Source organism: Triticum aestivum, chromosome 4B (assembly GCF_018294505.1).
Source record: "Triticum aestivum cultivar Chinese Spring chromosome 4B, IWGSC CS RefSeq v2.1, whole genome shotgun sequence".
Lineage (NCBI taxonomy): Eukaryota > Viridiplantae > Streptophyta > Magnoliopsida > Poales > Poaceae > Triticum > Triticum aestivum.
The window spans coordinates 103,236,858-103,259,034 of NC_057804.1; positions in this window are offsets into that span (position 1 = coordinate 103,236,858).

Below are 22,177 nucleotides of genomic sequence, written 5' to 3' on the forward strand. Positions count from 1 at the left end.
TTGCGGACGAAGGCTTGCTCGAAATCGACCCACGTGTTGATGCTGCCCATCGGCAGACTGTTCAACCAGGTGCGGGCCGACCCCTGGAGCATGAGCGGTGCGTAGCGCACGGCGAGACGGTGATTGGCACCGGTGATGCCAATGGCGGTGGTGTAGTCGGTGAGCCAATCTTCTAGCTTCACGGTCCCGTTGTACTTGGGGTGTCGTGGGGGAGCACGAACCCTTTGGGAAAGGGCTCCTCCCAGATGCGTGGGCCGAAGCACACCAGCCCGATAGCGCCGCTTTCCTCCACCTCCAAGGAGTGAGCGAGCTGGTCGAGGCGGTGGCGAGTGTCGGCGTCGTCGATGGCGCGCGGGCCGAGATGACTGGCGACCAAGCCACGGGGGGCCGGGTCGGTTGGAGCCGGACGCCGGCCATGTTGGCCGGGTCCGCGCTGGGTCTCCGGGATGGGCTCGTCTCCCAAGTCGTCGGAGGCTGTGGCGGCCGGATCGCGCCGAGTCCGGGCTCGGCCGGAGTGCGCCTCACCTGGTGGCGAGGAAGCTGTGTGCTGAAATTCACCAGGTCCACCAATGCGGGCGAAGCCGGACCCCACCGGCTTAGCGAGCGGGTTGAGGTGGTCTTGCTGAGCGTTGGCCGTGTTGAGGAGGTCGCGCATCCGCCCGATGCGCTCCTTCAGTTCCTCGCCCGTGAGTAGGTCCAGGTTGACTGCGGCTGCCTGGGCAGCGCGCATGTTCTTTGTTGGGGTCTTGTAGATGGTAGGAATGGTGCCGAGGGCCCGGCCGATTGCTCCTCCCCGGGCACGCACGTCGGTGACCCGGCTTGGCTCGGCCGCGGCGGGCGTGAACCCGTAGGCGGCGTTGCGCTCCAGCTGAGCGGAATCTAGACGATGCTGAGTGGCGGCGAGCGTCTCGGATAGGTCCAGCATCTACTGGTGCCTTTCCTCGAGCTGGGTCCGGGCCTCAGTGATGTTGGTGGCGTCGATGTCGGTGATGATGGGGATGCGGAGGCTCTGCATCCCGGCGCGCAACGGATCAGACGGCTCAGTCCGTTCCGCTGCGGCCCTGGCTTCGGCAGCCTTTCTCGTCTTGCTCGATGAAGAAGAGGCGGCGTCGCTAGTGACAAGACCTCCACGTGGACGTCCATCACCCCGGCGGAAATTCCACCGCCGAGGGAGAGGGGGGAGTCGGAGTAGCTGAGTACCTCGCTGGGGTACTTGTCGGCCGTGGGTGCATCAGAGATGTGCAGCGCGCCGACGACATCGTCCTCCAGCGTGACGGACTCGTCGGAGTAGGAGAAGGGCCCCGTCCGAAGCATCACTATAAAAAAAAGACACATTCCGTGACATTTTGGGCCAAACGAATTTTTTTCTGTCATACATATGACACTTCTATGATGATAATTGTGACAAAACCCGGTATCATCATAGATGTGGTGGGCTCCTACTTCTATGACAAAAAATCATGACAGAAAATGGGCTTTTCGTCCTGGGCGGGCCGAAGACGCAGCTGCATGACATTCTTTGGGACGTCCATGACGGAAAAAACCGTGGTAGAAGCGAGGGGGAGGAAAATTTCAGGGAGTTGCCGGTTACGGTGGGAGGTCGGGGGCCGAGCGATGCGCGTTTCTCTCGTACACGTACGCGCGTGTGTGCGAGGCGTTGGATCTAACTGAACCGGGGCGAGGCATTGGGCTCTAACTGAACCCGAGCGATTGCACTGCAGGCTACGTGTTACTGAACCCGAGCGATCGATCGATGGTTGTTAACTGAACCCGATGGAGCGATTCCTTCGCTACTGCTGTTAACTGAAGCCGGTCGATTGGATGAACAGTGAGCGTTGCGGGGGGGGGTGGATGAACAGTGAGCGGTGGTGTTGCCTCTGGATGAACAGGACCCCGTGGTGTGGAGGGCTGGATGTATAGTAGTTGGTGGAGGGGTGGCCGTGGAGGGGTGGTTGAACAGGACCCCGTGGTGTGGTGGAGGACTGGATGAACAGTAGACGGTGGAGGGGTGGTTGAACAGTAGCCGGTGGAGTAGTGCGCGGTGGACGCTGGATGAACAGGAGCCCGTGGAGGCTGGAGGAGGTCGACGGTAGCCCGTGGAGGCTGGAGGAGGTCGACGGTGGAGATGAACAGTATCCCGTGGAGCCTGTTTTGCGGTATGCCACACCCCTCCCGATGAATACGACCCCCGTTTCGACCGTAGGAGGTCCGTTTCCTCCGTTTTGTGGTACGCCACACCCCTCCCGATAAACAGGACCCCCGTTTTGACCGTAGGAGGTCCGTTTCCTCCGTTTTGCGGTACGCCACACCCTTCCCGATCAACAGGACCCCGTTCCGAACGTGGCCGGTCGAACACAAGGTCGTTTCCTCCGTTCTACGGTACGCCAGGCCTCGTTTCCATCGCCTGTTCCGTCCAAGCCCTCCCGATGAACACGACCATGCATTCCGTTCCGACCCAGCCGGTTGGCTCCCCATGAACACGACGACGACGCTATTTCTCCGTTCCGACCCAGCCATGTAGGTATGCGCGAGTAGGCATTCGAGACCCTGCCCGTATGTACGTACGTGGCCGTATTTTCTTTCTTGCACCCTCGCCGTTATACGTACGTGTACATGCTACGTGCGCGCCTCTACTACGACATGTGCGCGCCTCTACTACGACACGTGCGTGCCTCTACATCGAGCAGTATGTACATACACGTTCGCGACCAGAATGACAATGCTACGTACGCTTCGACCAGGTGGGTCCCGACTGTCAGGCACTTCCTTGCCTGCGAAGATGTAGCTGGTGGGTCCCAGCAGTCAGGGGGGCAAATCATTTTTTTTCGAGACGCACTTCCTTGCGTGCGAAGATCTAGCTAGTGGGTCCCAGCAGTCAGGGGGGCGAATCGTTTTTTTTTGCCCGGACGCACTTCCTTGCGTGCGAAGATGTAGCTGGTGGGTCCCAGCAGTCAGGGGGAATTTTTTTTCGCGAAATACGGTGGCCCATCCGGTGGGTCCCCGCTGTCAGGTGGAGGAATCATTATTTTCCGCGTAATAAGGAGGCACTTCCTTGCTGCGGCCGTGGACCCAGCTGTCAGCCTCTCCACGTACAGACCACGTCCGATGGAAGTCGTTCCTTGACCACGTTGACCACGCTGCGCCGAGAGCACCACGGCGGTGGACGACGGCGAGGCCTAGGAAGGGGACGACTCGGAGCCGGGGAAGACGCAGCAGTGGATGCCCACGTGAAGAGGAGTATGAGGGTTCACTGGTTCGGCTGCGGTGTTAGGCTGCTGTCGCCACAAAATAACAGGGGGTGTGGGTGAGTAGAGGGATGGCCTGGCTAGCGGTGGGAGTAGTAGGGGGAGGTGAGGCCTCCGCGGCATCACAGCCGGCCATGGGAGGCAGGAGCACGCGGCACGACCGGCGCTGGTTTGGGCGGCTAGAGCAAGAAGACCAGAGGTTGAAGAAGCACTACAACCGTTGGATGAACATCGTACGGTAACAGGAGCTAGAATCGTTCATATTGACTAAGTTGACAAAGCCCTCCGTCCCGTCAACTTGGTAGGCCCACAAGTCAGCCTCCCAGTATGCTGGGTTCCAGCTGGCAGGGGGAGTATTCATTTTTTTGTGCGTAATAAGGAGGCACTTCCTTGCGTGCGAAGATAGCTGGTGGGTCCGACAAGTCAGCGGGGGGCACGGTTTTTTCGCGAAATACAGAGGCCCTTCCGGTGGGTCCCAGATGTCAGGTGGAGGAATCATTATTTTGCGCGTAATAAGGAGGCATTTCCTTGTGTGCGGCCGTGGACCCAGCTGTCAGCCTCTCCTCGCACAGCCAACTTCCGATGGTGTTGTTCGTTGACCATGTTGACCACGCCGCACCGAGCGCATCCAAGGTGGTGGACAACGGCAAGGCCCTGGACAGCAACGAGCCAGAGATGGGAAGACGTGGGAGTAGAGTAACAGACGGAGAGGTGTACGAGGGTTAACTGGTTCTAGTGCGGTGTGGTTCGGCAGTCGGTGGAGAAGAACAGGAGGTATGGAGGGGTGGAGGGATGGCCTGGCCAACGGTGGAGTAGCGCTTCATAGCGAAGCGTGCTAAGCAGAGTTGCTAGCAGCAGGAGGCGGGAGGTGGTCCCGACGGTGCTGGAGGAAGAAGACGAGAGATTGAAGATGGATACCGGTCGTTGGATGTAAATCCAACGGCTAACATGTCAGAATCATTTGTTGACTAAATTGACAGCGACTTGCGTTGGCTTCGACCTATTGGCCCACATTTGAGCCTCCAAAAGTGTGGCACGTATTCAACCCATCTTTTCAGAATTTACAGTCTTTTTTTTGCGCGGTAGAATTTATAGTCAATTTGATCTTTTTTTTTGAATTACAGCCATTAGCTGGGCTGGGTGAACAATTAATGTAGCGTCCATGCGGCCCATTTATTTTATTTCCTAAAAAATTACAGGCCATTTGCACTTTATCTAGATACACGATTTTGCTGGGCTGATTCTAATTATAATGTTGGGTTGGGCCAGCAATGTTATCAAAAAATAAAAAAGGGCTGAGCATTTTGTTATAAATATATTTAAATAATAAGTGATATTATTACATTCGTCCTTAAATCTTACCAAGCTTTTGTACACAATCACTAGGATTTTCGTGCCAAAACAATCCAGGATTTTATTTGTTAAGAAATTATTTTTATAAGTTAATAAGATGTGGGATATTGTTTTCTTACATATGTAAGTATCTGTTAAATATATGATGACAATAAAAATAATATATAATAACATATAAAATAATTTAAATATATATAATATAGTTAGAAGGGAAACATAAGTTGTACCTGGCGTTCCTATTCTTATATAGAAAAATAGAACAGACCTCTGCGTTTTCTTCAAAAAAATACATAAATTGGGCTGCCAAAAATAAAACCTCGGATGGGAGGTCCATAGGCCGGTCGATACATGACGGCCCTAAGAAAATACAAACAGGCCCTCCCATCCGAGGTCGTGGGCTGCGCATGTTAAAAATGAAAGCCTAGACGGGGCAGCCCAAAACCACGTCCAACACTTGCCAAAACTTCGTCCCTCGTTTTCTCTGTGTTTCGCACACTCGACATTGTGTGGGCATTTTGACTGTGCATCATATGAAGATGTGCTATGCATGAATGTTGATCAGCATGATGTTAACTGGCTGGTAGTTCCATTTTCGACCATGAATAAAACTTCCAACATGATGTTAACCCTGTTTGAAAAGGCCGTGTTAATATAAATGCTCTGCCTCTGAAAGTTGCAGTTTCTTATCTGAAACTGAACTTGCAGTTTCTTATATGAAACTGAAACTTGCAGTTTCTTCTCGTCTGCACTTTTATACTCCTATGAAACTACATTTTTTTAAGTGCTAAAAATAGATCTCTAGAATTCATAAAATTCTTCATATGCTCAATACTGCAAATCTGAAATTCAAAAGACATTCATATCTGAAAGTACTCTCAAAATACACAACACAAAACACAATTCACAACCTGCAAATACTGACAACCCTAAGCTCCTCCTGACAATTCACAACCTGCCCGACTATTGGGCTGGGGGTGGGGGCAGCCCCCTCCTATTCCTCGGTGCCAGACAGCCACCCCATGAGACAATGTGAACGGCGAGGGAGACGATGGAGGGGAAGCGTCGTCGGGCCAACTGCTTTTCTCCTCTTGCAGTTGGGTTCGGTCGACGAAGACTCCACCGGCTCGCTCTGGCAGGACACCCTCACAAACGGCACCCTGTAGATGCTCGATCCTTCAATCTCTGGTGGATGCTCCATCTGGGATCGATACTCCCACCACCGCTCCCTCACCGTCGGATTCGGTGAATCTGTTTGCTCCATGGCCCAAAGGAGCAGCTCTATGTACTCCGGCGCGACTCCCTCCGGGAGTATCGCCGCCTTTTCGCTCTGTTGCAGATATTTGGCCATGGATGTCGCCGTCGCCGCTAGTTGGTCCTTGTTGTCAAACCAAGACTGTATCTCCAACATCCTAGCTAGCTTCACAGGGTCGCCGTCTGCGATCCTCACGTATCGGTTGTACTCCTCCATCGATCTACTTCTCCACAGCACCTTCACTCGCCGGCGGTGGTTTTTGAATGGAAGAGGAGAGGAGCAGCGCTGGTTTTGGATTAGAACGGGAGAGGAGCGACGCTGGTTTTGGACTGGAACAGGAGAGGAGGGGCGGTGGTTTTGAAATGGAAGAGGAGAGGAGCGGCGCTGGATTTAGATTGGAACAGGAGAGGAGCGGCGGTGGTTTAAGAGGAGAAGAGCGGAAGAGCGGCGCTGGTCTTGGAAGTATTTTTTTGTTGTTTTGCGTATTTTGGGTCAAAGTTTGACCACGTACTGTATGTGACAAGCAAAATGTGAATGCATGTCACCAAAAATTGTATCGTTTGGTTCGTATCTGAATGTACTTTCAAATTATATTATTTTTGCAACGTATAACATATATTTTATGTGCGAAAATCATGGTCAATTATGACCCAGAATAAAAGGGAGACTAGTTAATGTGGGGTCGCTTTCTTAATTGAAGGGTAAATTGATTTTGATTTTGATCCAGTCACAGCGCGCCGGCCCTCTCGCCCAATCCTAAATCGCTGCCGCACGCTCCTCTCCCTCTTCTCCATTGCAAAACCACCTCCTCTCCTCTCCATCATCTCCATTCCAAAACCACCGTCTCGCCTCTCCCTCTTCTGATCTTCTCCATTGCAAAACCACCTCCTCTCCTCTCCATCATCTCCATTCCAAAACCACCTCCTCTCCTCTCCATCATCTCCATTCCAAAACCACTGTCTCGCCTCTCCCTCTTCTGATCTTCTCTCCATTGCAAAACCACCTCCTCTCCTCTCCATCGTCTCCATTCCAAAACCACCTCCTCTCCTCTCCCTCTTCTCTATTGCAAGACCACCGTCTCTCCTCCCATCTTCCAAAGCTAGCACCGGACCACTCAGAATGACATCTATGGAGAGGATGCAGCAGCGAATCAGGCAGATCGCCGGCGGCGACCAGGCAAAGTTAGCCAGGTTGAAGGAGATCCTTAGTTGGTTTGACAATGAGTGGGAGATTTTGAGGATGGTGCGGGCCATGTGGCAATGTATGCAAAAGAGCGAGACGGCGGTGATGAGGGCAGCGATGTACATGTACTCCTTGGCGGCAGTCACGCCGCAGTCCTTCGAGTTCATTGAGTATCTCCTATGGGCGATGGAGCAGACAGATTCGCCCGAGGCGACAGTCAGGCGGAGGTGGTGGGCGTACAGGTAAAAGGTCGAGCACCCAGAGGATAATGAATAGATCGAGTATGGTGTGCCATTCGTGAGGGTGCAGAGCCAGCCGGAGCCATAGGAGTATTCGTTCTCCCACCGCAAGAGGAGGCCGGATGGCGCGACGTCGCTTCCCCGCCGTTCTCCATGGTTCCCTCGATGCTCGCTTCGTTTCAACGGCGGCGGTAGGGTTTAAGGTAAGCTTTGCACTAACCTAATCTTCCACCTGCTCATGCTTACAATCAGTGTGACAGCTAATGAAAATCATGCTTACAATCAGTCTCCAAGTACTACGCCAATCACCCTAAAATAGCTCTAGACCTTTGGGTCAAAGTTGTGACACAGTGTACAAATAAAGAAAAATAGATTGGTGCTTCTTTCAGAAAAGAGTACTCCCTAGAAAACTGCCAATATAAGCTACTAGTATTTGGTTAGAGGATTAGCTGACGAGAAAGATCCATCCACAGAGAGCGCCACACATCCCACTGGTGGTGGTGGATGCCAATGCATGCATGCAGCATGGTTGGTGTCGGTAATTTTTACTTGGCACACCTCGCACTCTGCATATATGCCGGTTCCATACGTACATTTGTGCAGTTCCACCAAAATGCAGCTGAATAACCCTGTTTGCACAGATAATGAAAAAGCGTGATTACATTATAGTGGCACTAGTTGATGAAACACACAAAATAAATAGAAGAAAATATTGCGATAGTATCATAGTATGCCATGCTGCGAGGGCGAGATGGGCCCTGCGACGCCTCATACGGTACGCCTCATACTGGACATCGTCCCAAGTCTCCCAGATACACCTTCTGCCAGTGATGAACATCAGTGTACAGCAGTAGTACAAGGAGGCGCCTTGAGACATTCAAATCTCTATTTTTGTACATATCAACTAAAATTAAGCACCCCAGTTTGCAGAAACGCTTAAACATTAACAATGGGACTAGTTGATGAAACATACTTTAACAAAGAGAAGCACTTTCTTTATCTACATTGGAAATGAAATGATAGAGATGACACTCGCTCTATTTTAACTGTATTATTACTTCATTTTATCAGTGACACTAGGGTCGAGCAGGTGGCAAACGAGGTGTACCGTGCGTCGCAAGGATGGAGGCCGGGGGTGCTTAGACTGGGATGCTGAAGCTGGCTCTTTCAGTCACCAACATGGATGATTCAATTCATGGGACCTTTTGGTGCAGTTCACCTAAAATGAAGCAATGTCCCGTGAGCTAGCAGCTTCTTCTTCAATTTTTTTAAGAAAAGGGCTCCAGCCCCGGTTCCATTTCCATCAGAAAACGAAACCCACAGAGCTTCTTCTTCATTAGTTGCAATAAAATTGAGCAACATCAAGGTTGGTTGTGAAGCTCCTGGAATGCTCAACTATAATTTGGATATCATTTGTGCAGTTCAACTAAGATCGAGCGTGAAATGTATATCTCTGTTTGCACAAAAAAGGTGGAAAGGAGGGTGACTAACAAGTGATGAAACATGCATCAAATGAAAAGAAGCATGTTCCTTATCTGAATGGCAATCCTACAAGGACAGTAGCAATTTCTAAAGCAGTGGCATTGCTAGATATTAGTGTGGGCATTAGGATTAACTATGACAACCGTTAAATACGACATTACTTTGGGCACGGGAGAGTAGGCGGACCAGGACAGTTGCATTTCTAACGAAAAGAACCAACTTATCTTAATGGGAAATTTTAGCAGGACATGTAAAGAAGTGCCATTGATTCATATTACTGGAGGCATTACATTGAAAACAACATTGGTTTAACGTGTCCTTACTTTTAACAGTGCGACTGCTACATTTTACCAGTGGCATTACATAAGAGTGGCTCGGGGCAACAAACATCAGAACAGGATATCTGGGTTGGTCCCATTTTTGTTCGGTATAGCCACCTTATACTGTGTGAGGCTAGCAAATCTAGTGCTGGACTTACTCTGTTGACTTGTCCCCCAGTCCCCACTTTCTTTCATTTTTCAACCAATAGATCGGGTTTATATTGAGTTTGTACTGCGTTTCCCTTTATTTCCCTATTAGACCTAGAGACCAGTTGGATAGCCAGTCTCTGCTACTTTTCGCCCCCATTATTTCCTCTTTCGACCAAGTCCTAGATTCAGGTAACAAATCCTCCCCCACCCCCACCCCCTTTCTTCCTTGTTTGAACCAAGTAGTACTAGATTCGAGTGCATGAACTAGTTTTACCTCTTAATCGTAAAAAGATTAGGTGGTTTTCAAACAGCCGATCGATCCTATCTACGAGGGGGCCTGAGAAATAGTAAAAGTTACAAATGCAGCAATGTCAGGAGCTCGAGAAGTAGAGCAAGGCAGGTTTCGAAGGAATTTATACCTGATGGTCGCTGGGATGTCGCTAGGTGGGCGGCGGGAGGCCGGTTCTGCCCACACTACGGCAGCGAGGAAGAAGGGGTCGGAGGCCCTCCCTCGCCAGCGGTGCTTGGGAGAGAACGGCAAGGCATGCTGATCGGGACACGCCCAGCAGTGGGTAAGAGCCATCGCCGAGGACGCCTGCGTGAATGTTGCACCTTCTCACCTTCCCCGGCGGAGAGGGTCCGGTTGGATCTATGACCAGCGGTGAGCAGAGAGAGAGAGAGTGTGGCCACCGCTGTCGTGTTTAGATCTGGAGAGGCCGAGATAGTGTGAAGAGAGCAACACTAGCAAGCAAGCGCGGAGGCTCCTGCCTATATAGTGGAGTAGTACTTAGTTTTCTTTTGTCTACCGGAGCTGGCTTGACCTCGTCAATGACTGTCGAGAAGTCTTCATGCACATGGCCCGGAGGCGCAGTTGTCGTCATTTTGATCTGAAGCGCCGGATTATAACATATAACACGAAAAAATGCCACATGACAAGAAATCATAACCTCACTGCCCAAAGGAGACAACATGAATCCCGATGGACAAACTAGACGAGGAACAAAGCTCAAATTAAAGATAAACTCGTAGAAAACGGGTCCGTCGACAGATGTCCTAATTAACATAGCCGGCTTGACCTAGATGGCAGCCGAGTAGTCACTGTTCGTGCATGTGCCCCCAATGACTAGCCCAACTCAGTTGTCGCTGTTTAACCCTCGCAGTGATCCGAAGCACATGACACATAATTTTGCGAGATGACAAGAAACCTTTTTTTAGATTTCTCACCACAACTACAGCCATGTACAACACAGCCTGCATGATATGTAGACGATAGCCAATCCAGGCGTGTCTGCTGGAGTCTGGTCACATGCATGGACGAACTGATCTTCCGTGTCTTGCAGGGATCGTCCAGGCACCAACGTAGTACAACACTTCTCTAGTACTATCGCTCGTCTCCCTCTTCTATTAAGTCACCTGACTTGCGGGGCCGGGGAGTGTGCCTATGGTCGGTTCTCAATTGCCGTCCCACATGTGTGTGCGAACGCAATATGACGCGCGTTCCATTCGGAGAGCAGCGTGCCAGACCGACCGACCGTCTGGGGTGCGACGCGAATGCGACGGGCGTGCTGTATACTCCGTACATGTGTACCGCCATTTTCTAGACGCTTTGCTCCATAGCGCGGGTGCAATCCATGGATACAAAATTAGTATTTGTATACTATTTAAAAGTCGAGGGTGGGGCTTTTCCTGCCCGGTAGGCGGCGGGATAGTTCCGCCTAGTCGGTTCGATAGAGACGCAAGAAGACGAGGGAGTAGGCTGCTGCAAACGTAGGGTTGTGTGATTTGACAGAGAGTTACTGCTTGACAGGTGGGGCCCCGTGATTTGACTTGCCATTATCATTTTAACTGTGGCGCTACGACTGGCGTGAGTCTCCCGATTCCTGACCACCTCCACACAGGTGCCTCTCCCAATGCTCCACCATGTAGTAGAGGCTGGCTCTTGCATGAGATCCCACTTCTCCACTTTTTCCTTGCCTCTCTTTCCTCCACATATGCAAAAATGCCATGTAAAGCGCACTATTGTACTTACTTGCTCATACATGTGCTTAAGCTTGCCACATAGGCATAAATTCTGATGTGGCAAGTTAATCAAGAAGAGAGAGACTAGTTTGGTGACCCAAGGAAGAAACGGTGCTAAGCGTGTGTACTTAGGTGAAAAGACAATTTTGAGTCTATAGCTAATAAAATGAAGCAAACTTAGCAACACCATTTCATTGGAAGAGGTCACTCCTTGGCAAATGCGATAAGTACTAGTACTCCCTATGTCCCATTATATAAGAATGTTTTTGACACTACACTAGCTAGTGTCAAAAATGTTCTTATATTATGGGACGGAGGGAGTACGAAGAAAGAGATAGAGAGGAGTAAAAAAATACACTTATAGCCAACCTTGTTGTAGTATGAGTGACTAAGTGATGACTATGTATGACATGCCAACATCAAATAGCCTAACGCACCGTGTTAAATCTCCAAGGGCGCGACCACGCGAGCGACGCGACGGTCGTGGTAGGCGCGACCATGATACAGGCTGTTGGCAGCCCTTGGATCTGAGATCAAACGGTCGCATGCTAAGTTGCTGCAAATTTGCAGAATAACCATCCAGGATAGGATATTCACCCATAGGTCTAGAATCACGCCATGCAAGCGTTCGATCTCTGATCCAAGGGCTCTCGGAAGCCCGTATCATGGGAGAATGGAAAGCCACTACCCTGCCAGTCGCACGCTGGCAGTTCGCTCCTGCTCGTCCCCGCACGTCCTTTAATACTACGGCAGTTCGCTCCTAGTCGCCCCGTCCATTCACATTAGTACATTACGGCAGTTCCACTAATCCTAACCCTCCTCCCAAATCCATGGTGTCCCAAATCTCCCCGATCGGTGGTGAGTACAAGGTTATAACCATCACCGGTGATGAGTTCGACATCATCTACACCTGCTCTTCCGCGACGGTGAAAGGATGCCTTTCTCGCTTCAGACGCATGTTCGAAGACTCAGATGATGAGTGGGTCGCTGGGCTAGATGTTGAGTACACCACAGTCGTGGGACGAGAGAAGGATCTAAAGGACGAAGAGAGGAAGAAGCCCGCCGTGATCCAGGTTTGCGTGCATGACTTATGCATGGTCTACCACATATGCCATGCCGATGTTGAGTGCCAGGATTTTAAGGACTTCCTCGAGAGCAACCTAGTCAAATTCGTTACTGTAGACTTTGGTAACGACCAATGTTGGGGATATCGCTTATCGGGAACTTATCGGTCGACCCATGATAAGGGGTAAATCGGCCAGTTTATCGGCATATCAGCCAATTGATCACCATATCGGCTGATTTATCGATCGATTTATCTTATCGGTCAGACAACGGTAAGTGATAAATTGGCCGATTTATCAAAATGTCGGAAGATATCTTGAACAGTGGTAACGACAAAGAAGTCCTGCATCGGATAGGCCTCGTTGTAGGCAACACCTTCGACCTCCAAAAGAATCGGCTGGTGTCCTCTCGTTAGCCTTCAATGTTGACCCTGGCAGGAGCCATGGTTCATCCTTCGTATGGTAAACTGGAGAAACCTCCATACACGTTTCATCGTCATGCATGGCAGCCGAATGTACTAGATATAGACCACATCCAGTACACTGCAATGGATGGCTACCTTTGTTTCAATATCTACAAGGGTTGGATGAAGAGCAACAGCCAAGTTGGCGGTTCAAGCAAAGAAGTATCGGCCAAGAGGAAGAGGGACAAGGACGAAGTCGAGGACGTGGAGAAGGACTCCGAGTAAGGTGGCAGTGGCGTTGCTCATGGTGGTTCTAATGCAGTGTCTACCGGAATAGTTGCAAAGTTTAATTTCAGGTGTGCTTAATTTAATTTGAGGGGTGTGTTGTGCTGAGCCCCCAGCAGAACTATGTTATGTTTCTTCTTGTTACTTTAACTCTTTAGTAAGTACATACTAGTATTTCTTACAATTCATCTTTTAGTTGGTATAGTACTACCACTCGTTTCTTCACATTATATACGTACAATATATATGGCCAACATCATATAGCCAACAGTTTAGTTGTCAAAGAATTTCAGGGTGCTTAGTTTTGTCAAAGAATTCCAGGGTGCTTAGTTTTATTTGAGGGGTGGGTTGTGCTGGACACCATTATTGTGACTAGCCTTTTTAATAGTACTATATGCATAATTTGGCGACGAGCGCTCTCTATATGTACCACCTTTTTTTATTTCAAGTTTTGCTCCATGGCGCAATCCATCGATACTACTGTTGTACAAAAGTATACATTTTTGAAAAGGCTAGAGGGCGGGGCAGTCTAGCTTGGTCGGTTTCATGAGAGGCGAGGGCCTTTGTGATTTGACGGCTCATTACTGCTGGAAGGCGGGGCCTTGTGATTTGACTGCTCATATAAATGCGCTGACGACCTGGTCGAGGAGGAGCAAAGAACCGTGCGGTATACTCAAGTTTTCCACTGGAGTAGTACTGCGACGGAGGAGCACGAAACACGGCAGCCCAGTGCCATATGGCGATAAAAATGATCTAATTTTCTAGTCATCTCATTGTTAGCATTGTTCTATTCATTCCCTCAAAAAAACCATTGTTCTATTCATGGCTCGCAGAGAACGTGACACGTGCGGCGAAACACCCGAAGCAAAAGATGAAACACAGCAGCAAAAGAAGAAGGAAGATTATCACCCCAAATGATCTAATTCACCGCGGAGTCGTAATTGCTTCTTCATCGCCTCCACAACCTTCATCTCCTTGCGCGTCTCCTCCGCCATCTTCTTCATTCTGTCCATGACGCGGGGTTTCTCGACGAGAGCCTTCATCATCTGTTCAGCGGCCGCATTACGTACCTTGATAGCAGCCGGGTGCTCGATGCGGAGCTTCGCCAACTCCTCCTTCTGTTCCATGACGAGGGCTTGCAGCATCTTCATTGAGGAACTACTATTCTCATGCAGCTTCTTCCAGCCGGTGTTCTTCTCCTTCAACAGGTCGATCTCATGGCAGAGCTTCTCCTTGTCCTCCTGAAGTCGCAGGATTTCGCCGACCGCCTTCTTCTCTGAGGCAATGCTCTTCTTCAGCAGTATCACCAAGCCGGTGGTCAACTCCCCCTGCTGATTGAGCTCAGCGGGCATGTCGTCGAGGCTCTCCTTCAGCAACTCCGTCAAGCCTTGGATGAACTCCTTCTGCTTATTGAGGTGCTTATTGAGCTGATCGGGCATGCCATCGAGGGATAACGACTCCAGCTCCGCCGGCTCGGCATGTTCGCCTCTGCGGCTAGGGCGCTCCTGGGAGCCATCACCTGCCCATGAGAGATCTTTCGAGGTCTCTGAGGGAGTCCTGGATAAGGGGGTATCCGGACAGCCGGACTGTATACATCGTCCGGACTATAAAAGTGTCAAGATACAAGACTCAAGACTTCGGCTCGTGTCCGGATGGGACTCTCCTTTGCGTGGAAGACAAGCTTGGCGATCCGGATATTAGTTTCCTTCCTTGTAACCGACTCCATGTAAACCCTAGCTCTCCGGTGTCTATATAAACCGGAGAGGATGGTCCTTAGAAGGCCGATCACAATTACAATCATACCATCATAGGCTAGCTCTTAGGGTTTAGCCTCTACGATCTCGTGGTAGATCTACTCTTGTACTACTCATATCTTCAATATTAATCAAGCAGGAAGTAGGGTTTTACCTCCATCGAGAGGGCCCGAACCTGGGTAAACATTGTGTCCCTTGCTTCCTGTTACCATCAGCCTAAGACGCACAGATCGGGACCCCCTACCCGAGATCCGCCGGTTTTGACACCGACATTGGTGCTTTCATTGAGAGTTCCTCTATGTCGCCGCTGCAAAGGCTCGATGGCTCGTCTCGTTGTCAAGGACGACATCACTTCTGGGGGAGCGCTGGCTGTAGGCCAGACTCTCCAGCTTGGCAGCTTCATTATGACCGCCCCATCGGTTGTCGTGCCGACGATGGCCTCTCGGGTCATCACGCATAACCTTCACATCGATTCGGAGCTTGCTGAACAGATGGATCCGATGGAGCTCTCCTCTCTTAACGAGCTCTTGGATCGCATCGCCGCTTTGGGAGATGCTATGAACTACGACCAGATTGGGCTTAAACCTGACCAGAGGGACATTAGATCCCCGCCGGCCACCCATGAGATATCGGTAGTGGAGGAACCACATGTGGGTTGCCCCTCAACTTTGAGGACGAATTATGTCCGGATCATCGAACTCAGTGAGCCGAACACCCACCCAAAGGAAGACATGACCCAAGTCCTGGACTTAGAATCGGGCGTTGGGCCGAAGGGATTAGGTAATACTCCAGATCCTGAACTGTCGGGCTTGGTACTTCCCGTGCCCCCGGGCGTCAGATCGGATCAGAATCTGGATTCAGCCAATGACGCCCGCTCGGACTTAAACCGTCTCTCCTGTATCAGGCAGGAGCCCCAGGAGACGGTACACCATTACTGGGCCAGATTTCTCCTTGCTCTTAATAAAGTCGAGGACTGCCACAAGGAGGACGTAGTCTCTCTTTTCTGCAGAAACTGCATGAACAAAGGACTCCTTAATGCTATAAGTCGCCATGACATAGTGCACTTTACGAACTTGGCAACCATAGTACAGAAGTACTATGCGATGGAAAGTGCCTGGAAGACCCAAACAGAATTTTGGGATAGTACGGCCCTCACCAGAACCTTTGTCTGAACTAAACGGCCGAACTCTTGTAAGTCGACCAACTCAATTCCCAAGAAACCAAAACCCGCCCCAGGGCGTGGAACCGTATTGAAAGAATGGCTCAATGGGACATGTAAGCTTCACAGCACGCCGGATGCAACGCCGACCCATAGCCTTAGAGCATGTTGGATACTCCGGCAGGTAGCTAAGAGTGGCGAGGATCTCCTCGGGAACCATAAAGCAGAACCACATCCCACCAAGGAACACAATACGGTACTGACAGTCTTCGAGACCTTCGCCTCAAACAATAGGCGCAAGCGAGCGCATCGAAGCTCCGCTGAAATTTGCCATGTGGCAAAAATAAATTCGTGGAACGACACTGCTATAACCTTCAATGCCAGTGACGAACCCCGATTCCAGTCCGTCCGGGCGCCGGTCGCTCTGGTCCTCAGCCCAATAGTGGACGGCTTTCGGCTCACTAAAGTACTCATGGACGGCGGAAATGGATTAAACCTAATCGACGAAGAAACACTCAAGAAGATGGAGATTGACAAAAGTCGCATTGAACAAAGAAGCACAACCTTCAGGGGAATTATCCCCAGTCGGGAGGCACGGTGTGCAGGGAAAATCACACTCTATGTGGTATTCGGCGCCCCAGAGAATTATAGGTCCGAAGAAATCACCTTCCAAGTGGCTCCTTTCAATAGCGGATACCACGCCCTTCTAGGGCGAGACGCGTTTGCAAGCTTTCAAGCCATACCCCATTACGGGTACATGAAGCTCAAAATGCCCGGACCCAATGGAATTATCACTCTAGCTAGTGATCCGGACGTCGCACTCTGCGCCAAAAACAAAACCGCAGCACTAGCCTTGGAAGCACTATCCGAAGCCCTAGCGGCAGAAGAATTAACAACGCTGCGCGCCACCATGGATAGGGACAACGTGATACTCGACAAGCGACCCAAGTCCACCTCATTTAAACCCACAGATGAGATAGTCAAATTCCAAGTCCACCCAACGGACCCCACGAAGACAGCTTCCATTGGGACACCGTTGAACCCCGCTATGGATGCTGCACTGCGCGACTTCTTACGCGAGAATTGGGATATTTTCGCCTGGCACCCATCGGACATGCCGGGCATCCCACGCAAATTGGCCGAACATAGCCTTAACATACTGAAGGGATACAAACCTGTTAAGCAGACCCTAAGGCAATTTTCGGAGCCCAAACGGCAAGCCATAGGGGAGGAGCTAGCCAAGCTACTTGAGGCCGGATTCATTAGAGATATCAAACATCCGGATTGGCTGGCGAACTTGGTAATGGTACCAAAGAAGGACAAATCCTGGCGCCTGTGCGTCGACTTCAAAGACCTTAACAAGGCTTGCCCCAAGGATCCCTTTCCCCTCCCTCGCATCGATCAAATCATCGATGCCACAGCTGGACACGACTCGCTGTGTTTCCTCGACGCATACTCTGGATACCATCAAATAAAGATGGCAGAGTCCGACCAAGCTGCAACAGCTTTCATAACGCCATATGGCCCTTTCTGCTTCAACACTATGCCTTTCGGGCTTAAGAATGCCGGAGCAACCTATCAACGCATGATTCAAACATGCCTGGAAAAGCAAATTGGCACAATAGTGGAGGCATACGTGGACGACGTGGTCATAAAAACAAGACACGTCGAAACCCTAATAGACGACTTGAGGTTTACGTTTGACAACCTACGAACATACGACATCAAGCTGAATCCGGAGAAATGCATTTTCGGCATCCCCTCCGAAAAATTGCTGGGCTTCATCATTTCCAATAGAGGAATTGAAGCTAATCCGGCAAAAATCCGAGCTTTGTCGCAGTTGGCTATACCAACAGACCTCAAACATATCCAGAAACTAGCTGGATGTGTGGCTGCTTTGAGCCGCTTTATCTCTAGGTTAGGAGAAAAGGCATTGCCTCTTTACCGCCTTCTTCGATGCACCGAACAATTCGTGTGGACGGATGCAGCCGCGGCCGGACTCGATGAAATAAAGACCTTATTGGCCAATAATCCAGTCCTAACAGCGCCAAATATTGGCGAACCTATGCTGCCGTACATAGCTGAAACACATCAAGTTGTAAGCGCAGTACTCGTCGTCGAACGAGAGGTTGACGGATACAAATTCCCGCTACAGAAGTCGGTTTATTATGTATACATGGTCCTCGCCCCATGCAAGTCCCGATACCCACACTATCAAAAAATAGCATACGCGGTCTTCATGGCATCCCGAAAGCTACGACACTACTTTCAGGAGTGTTTGATTACGGTGGCCTCCGAAGTACCACTAAACGATATAATAAATAACCGCGATGCAACGGGCCGGATCGCCCAATGGGCCATTGAGCTCCTTCTGTTTGACATAATATACAAGCCTCGGTGGGCTATCAAGTTGCAAGTGTTAGCGGACTTTGTCGCCGAATGGACGGAGGCCGAACTCCCTAAAGAGTACGGCGCATACTCCTACTGGATCTTGCACTTCGACGGCTCTAAAATGCTGGCTGGACTGGGAGCGGGCGTAGTCCTGACGTCTCCCACCAGATACACGGTTCAATACGTCCTCCAAATATTATACACAGACTCAGACAATGCAGCCGAATATGAGGCTCTGTTGCACGGTCTTCGGATGGCAGACTCTATGGGCATTCAACGCCTAGAGGTGCGCGGGGATTCAAACCTCGCAATATCACAAATAAATAGAGACTTTGACGCCAAGGATCCGAAAATGGCGGCCTATCACAATGCCGTCGTTAAAATGTCAGCTCGGTTCGAGGGGCTCGAATTCCACCATGTGGCTCGAGAAAACAATCAAGCGGCAGATGTCCTTGCCTGCATCGGCGCTAAATGCGACCCTGTCCCACCTAACATATTCCTGGAAAGGCTGTTTAAGCCATCCGTGGTATGGGAAGGGGAGTCCGGCAATACCAGCACAGATCCGAATACATCCCCAGATTCCGAACTATCAGACATAATCGGAGGTTCTACCACCGAAATAACATCGTCAGCCCACGAAATAATGGTTGTCATCGCCCCATGGACTGAGCCTTTCTTGGCCTACCTAAATAGGCAGGAGCTCCATGAAGACCAAAATGAAGCACGCTGCATTGTCCGGCGTTCTAAAGCTTACAAAGTCCATGAAGGGGAACTCTATAAGAAAAGCGCCACCGGAGTGCTCCAAAGGTGCATCTCCGAAGAGGAAGGGAGTCAGCTCTTGGCTGAAATCCATGCCGGACTGGGAGGGCACCACGCTGCGGCTCGAGCATTAGTCAGCAAAGCCTTCCGTACAGGTTTCTATTGGCCGACAGCCCGAGCAGACGCACAGGACCGTGTCCAACACTGCGTCGGTTGCTAGCTCTTTGCCAATCAGAGTCATATGCCCCCTACCACTCTCCAAACAATCCCCATAACTTGGCCCTTCGCGGTCTGGGGGCTTGATATGGTTGGACCCCTTAAAGGGGGAAGCCATAAGAAAAAAAATATTGGTCATGGTAGACAAATTCACCAAATGGATAGAAGCCAAACTAGTGAAAATGGCCGAGTCCGGACCAGTAATAGACTTTATATCTGGGGTCGTACACCGATACGGTGTCCCCCACAGCATCATCACTGACAATGGCTCAAATTTCACGGCCGATGAGGTGAAATCTTGGTGCGGCAAAATGGGCATTAAGCCTAACTATGCTTCCGTCTACCATCCTCAAACAAATGGCCAGGTCGAACGGGCAAACGGTCTTACATGAGCGGCATCAAACCCAGACTAGTGCGATCCTTGACAGAGTCGGATACTCAGTGGGTCGAGGAGCTCGACTCCGTACTCTGGGGGCTGCGGACCACGCCGAATCGCACCACCGGATATACACCATTTTTTATGGTGTATGGCGCGGAAGCAGTACTACCTTGCGACATAATACATGATTCACCACGCGTACGCATGTACGAAGAGAAGGAAGCCGAGTTAGATCGGCGGGATAATTTGGATGCCCTGGAGGAGGAGCGCGATGTCGCTAAGGCCCGTTCCGCATTCTATTAGCAATAGGCTCGACGATACCAAAGCAAAGAAGTGCGGGCCAAAACTTACAATATTGGTGAACTCGTTCTACGCTTACCGGAGAAGAAGGACAAGCTCAAACCCAAGTGGGAAGGCCCCTTCATCATCGACAAAGTTCTCACCGGGGGAGCGTACCGCTTATGCAACGCGTCTGATAACAGACTCGAGCCGAACCCATGGAACCCGGCCAGACTCCGGAGATTCTACGCCTAGCGCCGAACTCAGTGTTCGTCTCCTTAACCCTCCTTTTTCAATTATGCTCCCTCCCTTTTCCTTTCTCGATCTTTTTCTTTTCACACAGTATTTAATACAGTACGGACTACCGGATTACTCCGGCCGCACTATGTGTGTAAGCTTTACCTGGGGGCTTCCTATATGGAAGCTAAATATAAATTACTTTCAGGGCTTTTTGCCCGTCGCACATGCGTTTCTTTTTCCATGTGTGTCTTTTCTTCACCATTATATGCATCGATATGACTTAAGATGTGGCCAAGATGGGTTGCCTGGCTCCTGTGTTTATGCCCTACGTTCCCGTTAATTCAGCTAGGGCATAAGGGGAGCACCTCTGCGATTGTTACTGCCGGTTGAGCCGGATGTGTACCTCAGACTGGGTGAAGCCGAAAGCTAGTTTCCTTAAGAGAATATTCGGTCGGTGAACAAAAGATGTCTTCGTTATTATAACATTAATCCCTAGAAGTTTTGTATCCTGCGCTTTGGTTTGCAGTCCGGACATGTGCCTTGACACATGCTTACCCAGGGAAAGGAACCCTTAATGGAACTATTCTCCCTGGAAGATGTTTCTTACTAACCATGTAATATAACATAACTAGTTGGGTACTTGTCTGTTCAAGCACTTATGACCCCTACGCCTGGTATCCACGCATACTCCGGTTTTGTATAACCGAGCGGGTATTCGGACACACCCCGGACTTTAGGATCCGGGGGCTGAAGCGGAAAGGTCTGCCAAGACAAATGATTTTAATCCGACTAGGGGCTACTTATGTCCATCGAATTACACATTCATTTGGACTGATTATATTCATCCTTTATACCATCCAACAGGCTATCTAGTTTACAATCCTGTTGAGAATACTTTGCGGCTAACGCCACCTGGTCATATACCAGACTCACGGGAATTTCTTGCCCATCTGGCCCAGCCGGTCCAACTTCAGCCATATGGTTTGGGTCCAGCTTGGTGTAGCGCGTCTTCACCATCGCCCATGCTTCTCTTGCACCTTGTCGGCAGGCTGATATCTTCCACAAACGGAAGCGCCGCCGTGCCCCTTGAAGCATGTCCACAAGCCCCCCCCCCATGCCATTTTGAAGGGAGCTTGATGGCCACAGAGACTGTGCAATGCCCTGCATCACCTACCGAGCTCGCTCATGCAGTTGTGAGAGGTCATGTAGTACATCACCTGCAGAAGCGGGCATCTCCTCCTCAGGGTGACCCGTCAGCATTCCTACAAACACAACTTTTTCAATATGCTTCCTCTCTGAACTATGCTACAGTTCGTTTAGGCACTTACAATAAATGCCACGGCGAAGCCTTCTGTTCTCCTTCACGGAGTCTGCCAGCTGCGCGCGGACGTCCTTCAATTCCACGTCCAGCCGAACATTGGCATCTTGGAGCATATTCTTATCATGCTTCACTTGCGTAAGAATGCGCTCACCGGCCTTTAGTTGCCTCTGGAGATGCGACTCGTCGTCTCCCCCGCCCTCCGGATTTACTCCGGGGTTGTCTACAGAACTTTCTGTTAAATTTGTCATGCCAGCCAGTTGCCAACTGGTGCATTTTCATATAATTAAGATAAATGTTACCATATGAGGCCTTCTGGGATTCCTCTAGCTTGGCAACTGTGGCCCTCAGTTGGGTCTTGCACTCCTCTAGCTCCCGAGACAATTGCTCATTCTTATCTACAAGAACCTGCGCATAAATTGATACTTAAAACTGTTGTTTCAACCGTTTCAAGTCTCAGGGGCTACTACTATAAATGCTCATCAAACTTTCTTACCCATATATCTTTGGTATACTGGACTGTCGCCCGGGCGAGTCCGCTTTGAGCAGCTCGGATGTATGTGTCTCCCGAATTGAAGGCATTAAATGCCTCTTTGGAAAAGATGTTGTTGCGAAGCACGGCCCGTCGATGCCGATGATGCATGGCGCTCTCTACTTCCGAATTTGTGGCAGAGAGCATGTCTGCGT